Source organism: Gambusia affinis, linkage group LG24, assembly GCF_019740435.1.
Source record: "Gambusia affinis linkage group LG24, SWU_Gaff_1.0, whole genome shotgun sequence".
Lineage (NCBI taxonomy): Eukaryota > Metazoa > Chordata > Actinopteri > Cyprinodontiformes > Poeciliidae > Gambusia > Gambusia affinis.
The window spans coordinates 274,797-287,590 of NC_057891.1; the positions used below are offsets into that span (position 1 = coordinate 274,797).

General features: G+C 36.8%; 2 protein-coding genes and 1 long non-coding RNA gene across 3 annotated transcripts in view; all 3 read left to right on the forward strand.

Annotated features, from left to right (window-relative positions):
- The window catches only part of LOC122827331 (NLR family CARD domain-containing protein 3-like), a 400,427-nt gene that overhangs the window by 248,666 nt on the left and 138,967 nt on the right, over positions 1-12,794 (forward strand). The window lies entirely within an intron of this gene.
- Positions 2,841-3,784, forward strand: LOC122827347. Its single transcript, XR_006370035.1, has 5 exons — positions 2,841-2,920; positions 3,234-3,278; positions 3,350-3,411; positions 3,504-3,558; positions 3,765-3,784. It is a non-coding gene; the product is annotated as an uncharacterized LOC122827347 (long non-coding RNA).
- The window catches only part of LOC122827329 (NLR family CARD domain-containing protein 3-like), a 138,683-nt gene continuing 134,019 nt past the window's right edge, over positions 8,131-12,794 (forward strand). Inside the window, exons 1-2 of the mRNA XM_044110137.1 lie at positions 8,131-8,272; positions 8,402-8,468. The gene's annotated coding sequence lies outside the window, so the exon portion shown is untranslated. The remainder of the gene's footprint in view (positions 8,273-8,401; positions 8,469-12,794) is intronic.

A 12,794-nucleotide genomic window follows, 5' to 3' on the forward strand; every position in this document is an offset into this window, starting at 1 on the left:
ACTCACATTTTGTGTTGTTTTAAAGCTGCCTGAGATCAGGAAACTCTGCAGTCAATGTGGAATTGACAGCAGAGGTTCTAAGATGGATCTTGTGCTCCGGCTCATGGGACAAAATGGCTTCTAGAGTCACATATAACAAGGTTTTTGATAAAGTGTGGGGCGCCTCTGGTAAGTGTGTGACAGCAACTTATAACAGAAAACTTTAAATTGGTTGTCATTTGACCCATACCAAAGTACTGTAACTGTATGAGCTAAGGAACATTTAAATGACCAAAAACAGCCATCCCTTGTTTATCTGCTATTTTGAAAATAGAACACATTGTCATAGTAATGCCAATGCTTTTGTGAAGTTTAATTAAGTACACAACAACAATGAGCCACATAAGTTAATATGCTTTACATGTAAGGATGTGATTTGTTGTTTCAGGTGGATGGGCTGTAATCACTTGTCCCTGTGGCGTTATTTATTCTGTAAAGTTTAACCTGAGAGCGGAGAGCCCCAGAGACTTTGCAGACCTTCTTTTATCCTGGAAGTTTTTTCCAAATATTACAGTGTATGACTACCCCAGGGGATTTGTAAGTCATCTAAGGAATAGGTGCGCAGAGGATACACCATTTACCATCAACGAAGGTAGATTGGTTGACCCCACACCTGAAAACATAAGACAAGCTACTGAGAAAAACCTTGCTGTAAACTTGCCATGGTTGAAGCACAGGAAAGAACCTGAAGACAAGGGAGGACATCCTGTTATTGGCTCAGTAGAGCACTATTGTCTCAGTGATGTTTTCCACCAAGGCAATAGCAAGGACGACAAGGATGTCTTGCGGCGGATTGAGATTGTTCCGGAACTTGTAGGAAGATTAAACAGTCAGTGTGCAGAGCAACTATTTGCAGGCATGAGGAAGAACAACTACTTCCTCAATATGCTCACCCCATCCACACACATCTTTCTGCAAAGAAACATCCTCCACCATTTCAACCTTCGGAAGAACACAAAAACCAAACAAGAAATTCTGAAAGTTGCTGGGCCACATGCAACATTGGTCCTAGACCAAAATGGATGCATAATGATGGGTAATACTCAACTTCAGTGTTATTGTTGTAGTAGTATATATATATATATATATATATATATATATATATATATATATATTAATGTAGGATTGTTTCTGTTGATAAAGGCTGTGAGAAAAACCAGCAACATGCTTGCAGCTTGGAAGCCAGCGTTGTTCAAACTCACCAATGTCCTCCTGCTGACTCTTTGGCAAGCTTAAAAACAACTGAAGCAAATAAATCCACCTGGAGTCAACAGCCTAATACTACAGAAATGACTTTGGTAAATGTTTCTCAATGTATATGTATATCAATTTTGCTTTGTGTTTGTCTTTTTAATATTTCTTTCTGGGGTTTTTGTATTAATTGTCAGTAGTCCAGAAATGGACATGTGTTTCAATATTTGTTTATAACAAATCACACTGCACAATAGTAATCCCAATAGTTTTCTATTGGAGAAATCAGTCATGTTGTAAAAAGTGAAATTTCCACAAACAAGCAGTATAAAGACATAAGTTGTACATATCAGTACACATACTTGAGGAATGCATAATATTGTGAAAAATGAAGTTAACACAAATGTATTTATCTTCAATTTTTCTTTCCTAAGCTTACTCAAGTATTAGACCAAACCAGAGATCCAGGTGAAAATGTTGCTTGTGTTGATGGGCAGGTCCTCACTAGAAGAGATATGTTCACTCTTGGGTTATCGCAAGACATCAATGGGGAGGTGAGTTTAAATATATTTCAAGCCATATGAGTGTTAATGTTTTTTTATGTTGTAAAAATATGATTTCTACAATTCTTCAAAGATTCTGAACTCCTGTCTGAAAGCTGTTGAAAGAATGTGCAGCGACAAGGTCTGTAAATTTATGGAATCTACATTTGTTTCATGATATTTTAAAGTTTGGAGTCATATAAATACTGAATGAGTAAATATCATAAATATGGAAATGACAAAGAATATCAGGCATGTCTTAGGATGTGAATTAAACATAGATGACAAAAAAAGTATCCCTTTCCTCTGAACCTCTTCATTGTTCCTTTTGTTTGTATTATTTCTCCAGGGCATCAAGGTTTTTGCAGGGAACAGTCATGTAGTCCACGCCTGGTTTCCACCTCTTTCTCTTGACCCAGCTCTACACCTACCAGTACATATTTTTGGTACATTTATTTTCAGCTTTGGATGTCAGATTCACCACAATATATTAATTTTGTGATTTAATTGGAATCTGAAGGCACAAGATCTGGACTGGGTTCTGATTCCTGTGTGGCGTCCTGGACATTGGACACTATGCGTTAGTACAACACTTATTTGATATTGACTGCATTTCTTGACACTTGTCTAATTCATTTATTACTCTGCGGTTGTGTTCATCGTCAGTGTGACATATTTGTTCAGATTCTGAAACCTAAGCATAGGGAGATTTTCTTCCTTGAATCTATCAGTGGCTTCACAGATGAAAACCTCATCAAAACATTGAGGTTTTATAGGAATAAGTTTGAAAGTGGCATGTGTTCAGTATGTTGTTCCATTGTTCCACGGAGGCAAAGGTTCAGCATTAATCTTCATATTTATTTAAGAGTAAATATCCAAATTGAATTTGTGAAAAACATTTTAATGGCTGAAATCCGAGACAAACATTTTCTAAGCACTCTTGTTTCTTTTTAAACAAGACATGGGTTAAAGCTGGACCACCAAGAGACCGTTCTGTCTCACATCTGTCTTTCATTCTCATACATGTTTATAATTTTTATGTTGTGAAATATGCCCTTTATAATTTTAAAACAATTCATATCACCAGAGAAGTCTGTCATCAGATGTCATCTGAACCATGGACAGAATTTGTTGGCAATGATGTTAAGGTGAGATGTTCTGATGGAACACTTGTGGTTCTATAGAACTTCAAGGCTGCTTATTTCCAACCATTCCTGCTTTAAATGTTTATAATCAGTACTGTGGGTAAGGCTGTTGTCCTTTACCTCAATTTAATTGTTATAATATTGACACATTAATTTTCTTCCGCCTTCTTGAATTTTCTCTTAAACACCATAGGGATTGTCTAAACAAGGACTGTCCAACAACTGCGGGATGTTTGTAGTCATGGTAACATCCGCCTCCACCCACCATATCTTTGTATGATTTGTATAGACGTAATAATCCCATTTTTCTCAACAGTATGCACTGTACTTTGTGACGGGAGCATCATTTGATTTTGGCGAGGTAAGGAAACAGATGAGAGTCGATGCTTTCTGTTGGAGATTTCATTAAATGTGAACCTGTGATGTCCACAGGATGATATGATGACAATACGGAGATGGTGGTGTCTCTCTCTCTTGAGAAACTTTCCTGCGAGGTAAGAACAATGGTGCACTGTACCACGTCATGTTACACATCTGTCAGTTTTTTAAGAAAACCTTCAATTTGTCCTTTTTAAAAGGTCCAGAGAAGAACTACAAAAGGAGAGAAAGCGGAAAAAAGTTGATGAGAGGCAAAATGTGAGGTAAGCTGTAGCTAAAATTCATCACTTTGTTGTTTTAAGTCATAGAATTTGTATTATGTCCATTCACAGTGTACTTTTGTTCTATGCTTAATTTTTTTTAAGTCTGAAAGAAAATCAGGATAGAAGAATTAAAAGGGTTGAAGCAGTTTTGATGTTATTTGGACTTGCATTCATCTTTCACTTAGAACAAATCTGTATTTTTACAGACTGTGTGCTGATGACCACACCTATGCCAAAGGAGCCGAGGCACAAATTGAGGTTCATTTTTTAAATTCACACATAACTAGTAATTTGGATTTGTGTATCTTTATGTGCAAATGAGACTAAAACCCTAAATGATTTTTTTAAATTAAAATTCATTATTTGGACAACTTTTTTTTTATATCATTAGAGATGAAAGGATAAGATACTGAGAGATATAAAGTATTAATTATTGTTTAATGCTCTTCACCATGCAGGTAGAAAGGATACCGCCAATCTTACAGGTAAGATTCATTCATAATCATATGTATCATCCATTCTTCCTGTATGACAATTCCCCGCTCTGAATATAGAGGTGAGTTTGAAGAGCTGCAGCTGGTTTCTGATTTCTGTTAAGTTGATCACGTTTATATCTTTCTTATTATAAATATTAATATTACTATGGTCTGTCTAATAGACTGGCAGCTGATTTAATACATAGATGTGATATTTACATACAGATAACTCATCTATATATATTTATGATTTTGTTTTCTGGAAAACAGAATAATTATGATAAATTGGCTTCGGGGCCCAATTACATCATTTATATCGTATAAAGGGCAAATGAAATTAATAATTGCTCCGAGATTTAATATGAAACTAGCATAAAGGATTTTAGTGTGTAGTTACAGTGTGTGACCACGAGAAGGCGGTAGAGAGCGAGTCTCGTCCAAAAAATAAAAATAAAAGTTAAATAATCTGTTTGCTCGCAGAGACTCTGAGCGGAGCTAGCGATGCTAACAGACTCCAGCAGCAGCAGCAACTTGTTTTTCCACAAACTGATTATCAGCAGCTGCAGATTTAAACTCTGATGCTGAATAGCAGCGACTGTCCTTCAGTTCACTGATAATCACTCATCAATTTATTATTAAACTAGTATAAAGGACAAAGGAAATTAATAATCGCTCATAGATTTAATATGAAACTAGCATAAAGGATTTTAGTGTGTATTTCTGGGAGTTTTACAGAATAAAATGTAATGTTTTTTCAGCTAAATTTCCATCTAGAGTAATAGAAAATATTACTTTCTAAGTAATTGTTGTTCACTTTGTGTCTAAGTTATTTACATAATTATTCTCCATCTCTAATAACATATAAGTATGAACTATATAGATTATTACTGACATGGTTAAGTTAAGTTCACTGGTGGTGAACTATCATGAGACAGACGGGGATGAGAGACAGATGGAGCCTGGAGGAGACAGATGAGGAGGAGACAGACGGAGACAGATGGGGACGAGAGACGGATGGATTAGATGGATCATTTCAGTTTATCTGAGAATTTTTAAGCTTTTAATTTAAGTCAGCAGCTTATTTTTGCATTATTTATACTGAAGATGTTTAGATAAAATGCATTAAATTAATCGATAATATTTTTCTTCCAAGCTTCTTAGTTAAGCTGCTTCAAACTTTAACAGTCGTTATTTTACTTCCTGGTGTTTTATTTTGAAAGATCTCACAGAAAACGTATTTGTATTTTTTCCAACTTTATTGTAGTTGCAATTACCAAGTTCGCAATCCCTACTGGTTGGTGGTAGTCATGGTTACCAATAAAAAGAAGGACTCGCTGCTGGGAATGGTGCGAGTCTTTAGCTTGGATGCTAGCTGGTTTCCAGCTTCAAACCAGTGGGATAACTGGTTCCCGGTGAGATAAATGAAGGCAGATTCTACTCCTGGGTTCATTTAAATGTTTTCTCTGTCAGTGTGAACTAGAAGCAGCTCCACAGAGTTGAAAACATCCCGCAGAGACTCTGAGCGGAGCTAGCGATGCTAACAGACTCCAGCAGCAGCTTGTTTTACATACAAGCTGATTATCAGCAACTGTGGATCTAAACTCTGATGCTGGACAGCAACGTCTGTCTTTAAGTTCACTAATAATCGTTCAAAGTTTTATCATTATTCAATTTTATCATTTAGCTCGTCTGAATGACTTTAGTGTGTAGTTACAGTGAGTCACCACAAAAGGGCAGTATAGAGTGAGTAACTTGTTAAAAAGAAACCCAAAAATGTAAATAATCTTGTTTACGACAATGCTAAAATATTTTTAAAAGCTTCTTTGAGTTTTCAGTTCTAATATTATATATTTATTTTTTCCCTCTAGCTTGTTTTATCTCAGCTGGTTGACTTTTACCACTAATTAATGTTTTTTGTAATGTTTATAGTTTTTCCACGCTGTGATTCTCAAAATTACCCACAGTTAATATTTTTGTAAGGATTTTAACTGAATAAAATGTAACTTCTGTTTTTTTAAGGTAACTACAATTCCATCTGCCATTACTGTTTCTAAATTGCTGTTATTTACTTTGCGTTTTGAGTTATTTTAATAAGTACTCTCCAGTTCAACACGTATGGATCCTGACTTAATTCTGCAGATTACTATCTACAGAATAAAGTCAATAAAGCTGTAGTTATTAGAAACTGTTTTATGAAAAGTATAACGTTGATCAGATTTACTGCCCTCTGGTGGTGAACTTCCGTAACTACAGACATTCTTCAAGTACATTTTTCAGCAGGATGTATTGATTATATTTGTTTCAATGTTCACATTTATCAAGTCAGCATATTTTAATGCCGTTAAATAAGTGTCACATAAACGTCCTGTAAATAGTTTAACACAGCAGCTATGTTTTATGATTTAAAACTCTTTATTACAAATATAACATAGAACAGTGGTATAAAATATTTCTGAAATAATATTTGAGTCGGAAAACGGTGGATATAACTGAGGAAGATTGTTAGTTTTTCTCTATAGAAAGTGGAGAAGTGGATATTAAATATAAATAATGCAGCATTGTCAGTGCTGTGGTTCCCACTATGGTCACTAGAGGGTGGAAATATCCCGCTCTGAATGTAGAGGTGAGTTTATAGAGCTGCAGCTGGTTTCTGACTTCTGTTAAGTTGATCAAGTTTATACCATTCTCATTATAAATATTACTTTTAAAATAAATAATTTAATGTTAATATTAACTCTTCTGCCTACTTTAACATGCAATCAGTGTTTTATCGGTCAGTATGAACTAGAAGGAGCTCCACGTAGTTGAAAACAGCCCGCAGAGACTCTTAACGGAGGTAGCGATGCTAACAGAGTCTGGCAGCAGTTTCAGAGGAGTTTTGGCTCCCAGTCCCATCAGAGCTGAAGCTCTAAACTCTGGTTTAGACTCTAAGCCTGCGGTTAGAATTTAGGAGAATATTTGTGATCGATTAAATTATCCTTGAAACATTCAGAAGATTGATGAAGAACAAACAAACTGAACTTCTCTCAGAGCAGGGCGGTTATTGCCCTCTGGTGGACTCAGATGGTAACTACAGCTACTCTAATAAGCTAGAGAATTTACATACAATATTCACTTCCGTTAGGTACTTTCACATTAAGAGTTACAGAAATGAGTGAATATTTTCGGTTAGCTTTCATATTAAATAATACGTTTTAGTTTTCCCTTTTCCTCCCTGAAATGTTTATTCAAAAGCACCAAATTAAATTCTGCTGAGGTTTTCAACCAGCACTATATAATTTTCTATTTCCTAGATAGTCATTTCAAACATATAAAAGTATTAAAATTAAATTAACAGCAGCAACATAATATTATTTTATGTTTAATAAGTTTATTCACAGATTAATTCAGTCATACAATTAACTAATACACTAAGTAATACTAACTAGTTATATTTTAACTTTTTATATTTAATTTTTCTCTATTAGATATGTTCATCCCGCTCTGATCTCAGCACATTTTCATTTTTGTATTTTTTCAGGCCTTGATTCTCAAAATTATCGAAAGTTAATCTTTTTCAGAAGATTTTTCTGAAGTAAATTTAATTTTCTTTTCCATTTATTAACCCTGAAGTGGCTCTTTAACAACATTCATTGAAATTGATTTTACTTGAACTGATAAAAGTGCAAATGAGAATAAATTAAGTTAAACAAATGATCTGGTTGAGTCAACATGAATATGTGTAGTTACGATAGCTCACCACCAGAGGGCAGTGAGCGATCATAATCCACCATCAAAAATAAAAATAGTTTGTTCTGCTGGTTTTCTGCTGAATCCATGAAAAAAGCTGCTGAGATTCAAATCTGCTTCACTAACAGCAAAACAGAAAAAGTTCAAGTTTTCTATCTTTATTCTAGTTTTGTTTCACTCTGTAAACTCAAATTGAACTTTTAATATTTATTCAGATGAATTAAACTTTGATTCTAGACGCTGAAGGAAACAGAAGTCACCTGACTGTCAAAAAAGAAAGGGAAACCAACTTTGGTCTCCTTCAGAACAGCGTCCATTTTGAGCCGCAGGATGGAAATAACTCGTTGACTCGTTAACAGAGGTAAGTGTTGCCGCTCCGGGTCCCTCCGTGTCTCTCTCGGCTCTCTGGAGCTTTCCTGACCGATGAGAGGCTTTTAAGACACAAAGAGTCTTCTGTTTCTGGAGAGACTGACGTTTTTCATGATCCAACACCAGATACTTCACACACGGTGATTAATGTAGGAAGAAATATTCCAAATTATGCAACAAATTTATTTGTAAAGTGGAAACAAACCCGCTCCACGTTTTTCTAAGAATATTTTGCTGTTTAAACCAGAATGCGGGTTCATGTTTCACAGGTAGCAGGAAGAGAAGAGAAGTTCTGAAGAACGAGTGAATTAAATCAAGTCTCCCTCAGAGTTGAAGGTAAAATCACTTTTTAGTGAAACTTCTCAGCAGCTCAGTGAGTTTTTTTCTCTTTCTCTTGAGAAAAAAGTCAAAACTGTTTGATTCTCTGTCAGATTTTTGTTCCAGAGTAACTTCCTGTTCCTGCCGCTCGGTTTACATTGTTTGGTGTCAGCAGCAATAAATGTGTAGAGCAGAGAAACATTGTAAATAGTTTCTCTGCTTGTTGAAATCAGCAGGAAGTGAAACGCATCACTCCGTCCCTCATCAGTCTGGGGTTCATCAGAAACTGATGTTTTCTTGTCTGCGGATCAGAACCAGCTTTAAGCAGTCCACGGATTTCCTCTCTTCCTCCTCACTGAGTTTGGTCTTTTTCCAGGTTTTCCTCTTGTTGCTCCTTACAGCAGGAAGAAACTCTTTGTCTCTCAAAGCGCTGCTAGAAAAATGCATCCAGATCCAGACTGACTGATCCAGAACCAGTTGCCAGCTCAACAAAAGAATTTGCTTCTGGCTAAAATCAGAATCGGGAGGTCACGCTTTTTAAAGATTGGCGATCGGCCAGAAAACTGCAATGGTGCACCCCTAAAAGATCTTTATAATATCTTTAAATGTAGCAATAATAATAATTTAAACACATTTTATATCAGTGGTAAGAAACTATTAACACTTCAGTTTCTAGCTAAAAATGTTTCATTAATGTCCCTCTTTTTATTGAATTTCTATTCTGAGACAGATCAATAGACTAAATATGTTTCAGGCCTCGCTGAGTCTTTGGGGGCTTCATCCCCCTATTGAAGCAGCTGTTTACCCAGGATTCCTTGCAGTGGCTCCAGCTGGTACCTCAGCTGGATGCTGTGGTCCCTGAAAGCTGCTTTGTGACTCTTTAGCTGAGAGGAAATCCTGTGGAGCTGCACACAGAGGCTGACATGTTGCTGAGACCCCAGCTGGTCCCGGTTCTGTCTGGAGGAGAGCTGTGGACCCGACCTGAGCTGCTGCTCCCTCAGAACCTTCTGCACACCAACTCCCTCCATAGAGAGATACAATAGAGTCATGATGCGTTCAAGTCCACTGTGGGAGCTAAATAAGTTCACTAGTTCATAGGAAATGTTCACTCATTCATTCACCTGATTCACTCTGATCCTCTGAACACATGATGGGAACCAGCTTTCTGCTTCACAGGACAGTTACTGGAACTGGATCACTGGGACTGACTGGTTCTGGTTTCTCTCTCCAAAAGGCCAGAAGATGGAAGATCTGGATCTGAAAAAGGACAGAGCAGAACCTCCAGGACCCACCAGTCCATCTATGAGGAGTGATTGGTCCAAAGTAAACAATCCAGACTTCAGTAATGAACCTGGACCCTCAGACAGAAAGTAAGAAACCAGTTTCTAACTGATTGATGTGATTTTATAGAGATAAAATCTAAATGATATTAACTGGTTGATCTCAGTGTTTTAATAAACAGTAACTTAATTTTCTTACTTATTAATTTAAAGTTGGACATGAAGGATGTTGGTCAGTAAATCAGTAGAGTTTAAATGAAAGTCTGAATGAATTAATATGGATTAAAATGTTGCATGAAAACAAAAACAACCAAACTTGTGAAGAGCAACAATTCAGATTGTCTGTAAACCCACTGAAGCAGTGAAACCCAGCATCTTCCAGACTGGGAACACTGGCATCAGTCATGATACCAAATATAATTCAATGAAGTACTAAAAACCAGAGATCATTGATGTTCTGAGGTTCTGTTCTGACCCAGTTTCTGGTCCCTTGTTTATTGTGGACCTTCATGAACATCTTCAGCTCCAGCCTGTTGCTAGTGAACTATTTCAGTGATGAAGAAATGTCTTCACAGGAGCAGCTTTGGTGAGGAGGAGCCTCCATCCTGCTGTGGTTTGTCTCAGAATGTTCTGATGGATCCGGTCTTGACCAGCTGCCCCCAGTATGGGAAACAACCCAGAACAGGATCTGGACCTCTGACAGCCAATCAGAGCAGCTGTGCTCCAGGTGAGACTGAACATCTCCAATCAGAACTTCATTCTATCGTCTCTGTGGAACCAGATCCACGTCTTTAGTTGATATTTGGAAATTTAAGGTTTAAAAGTGTTTTTGTGGTCAGTTGTTTCAACTGAATCCAGCTGGTGTAACTGGAACTTATGTCTTGGTAACTGGGCTTAATAAAGTCCTCATTTAATTTGAGGCTGTTCAAAAAATGGACACAAGATAAATGTATAAATTTGACTTTTTACTTTGTTTTTAAAATTATAAGTGAAGACTCTTACTCTGAAGGGTCATGTTGCAGCATAACGTGTCATCAGCTCTAAATAAAACAAACACTTCATAGAATCAATTTGATTATTTCTACAGATAATGTTATTTGTGTTTCAGCACATTATGATGTTGAGGGGAATGAAATAGCAGAAAGGAGAGCAGCAATCGGGTATTGATTGATATTAACGTTACGATTAGCATAACAGAAATAAAGTGTATAATAAAATAAAAAAAGAGAGGTGGCAAAGGTTATAGGTCAGCAAATTGCCCAGCTGCCAACATGGTTATTCTGACCTTGAAAAGGATTTTTGTTCTACTTTCATTGGTTATTACACCAGGCCTTTAAGGTTCTGCTGGAAAATTTGAGAATCCAATTTGTGAAATGACTAAAGGACAATTCCACGTATTTTCTCACTACTTTGAGCATCTTTAATGTGATCTACTGTGGCACTCATTAAAAACGCATCAGATATTTGCTATGGTAACCAAACAATCTAACTATGAAGATTGTTTGTTGACCACCAGTGCATGATGGTCAAAGCATCATGTACTGCTAATACTGCAGACACTTCACAGTCAGATAGGAACTGAGTTTCCAGTTCACTCAATTGGAGCTGCATCCTGAAGGTTTTAGTGGTTGACAAAAGAAGATTACAGACTGTAGACTGACCAGGGCCGGCCCAAGCCTCCATGGGGCCCTTTGTTTCTGCTAACAATGTCGACTAACTGCAATCAACAGTTAGAATATTAGATCATTCGCTCACCTGCTATAAACTTATTGCATCTCTGACAGTGCTGTTTACATTATATCTTATGCATGTATAATATAGGATACATTTATAGGCCAGTCGATTTCTGGGCACCGATTTCCTTAATTTTGGAAGATTGTGATCTGCTAATACTTACATGTGAAGCCCATCTTATCCCCTGATCTTATTTTCGTCAGCAAAGTTTTAAAAATCGGCCTCGATCTTCTTCTGCTCTGTAGTCAGAGGTTTGACTGACAGATCGGCCCACCAGGTCGTGTCTGAATGTTTACAGTTAACAATATTCACTCCACTGTTGCCAACTCACTGACTTTCTTCCTGTATTTAGCTAAATTTCAGACAAAAAAAATGTTATCGGCCAAAATCAATATGGGCAGGTCAGGTTTTTTAAAGATTGGTAATCGGCCAGAAAACTGCAATCGGTGCAGCCCTACACACGTATTCATGACATTCTTTGATTAAATTAATTTCTCTTAAGCATAACTCCAAAAGATGAAGAATTAAATTTATAACAAGTGAATCTTCTTTTCTTTCTCCCTGAAGGATAAGTCATTTTATGAGACATTGTTTTGCCAACTTATCTTCTGACCGGAGCTTTGGACGTTTGGATCCACTCTGCACAGCAGCTCATGTTACCGGTGAAGTGTGCAGTACCTACCGCGACCACCAGGGGTCTTCAAGAGCAATTTCTTTTTTTCTTTTGTCTATAAAATAATGATTTCTACATTATCAAAAATATTGGAAAAACAAATCACTTCATGTTGAAATTGTGTGTTTTTGTTGTTGTGATGACATAGAAATCATTGTTTTAAAAAAATCAGCTTCACTGAGGGGCCCCTTGGTGGCCCCGGGGCCCTAAGTGGCTGCTTAGTTTGCTTTTGCCTTGGGCCGGCCCTGAGACTGACGTTGGAATAACTTTCATTGAGTTTTCTCTAGTTATTGAATTATGTTTCCTTCATAGTTTATGTAGAAGAACCAAACTGGACACTTTATTAGTCCAGTTACTTGTTAGAATATTGCAAATTGTTTTTATTTTGTTTGTTTTTCTTTGTTTTTTCAGATATTGTTGCTCAGTATCAGCCTGACCTTAAAGAGTTTCTGAAGACGAAGTTCCAGAGTCTCTCTGAAGGCGTCGCTGAACATAGAAATAAAACCGTTCTGAACCAGATCTACACAGAGCTCCACATCACAGAGGGGTTAACTAGAGAGGTCAACCAGGAACATGAGGTCAGACACATTGAAACAGCATCCAGGAAACAAGAAACAATCAGAAGAGAAAACATCTTTAAAACCCCACCTGGAAGAA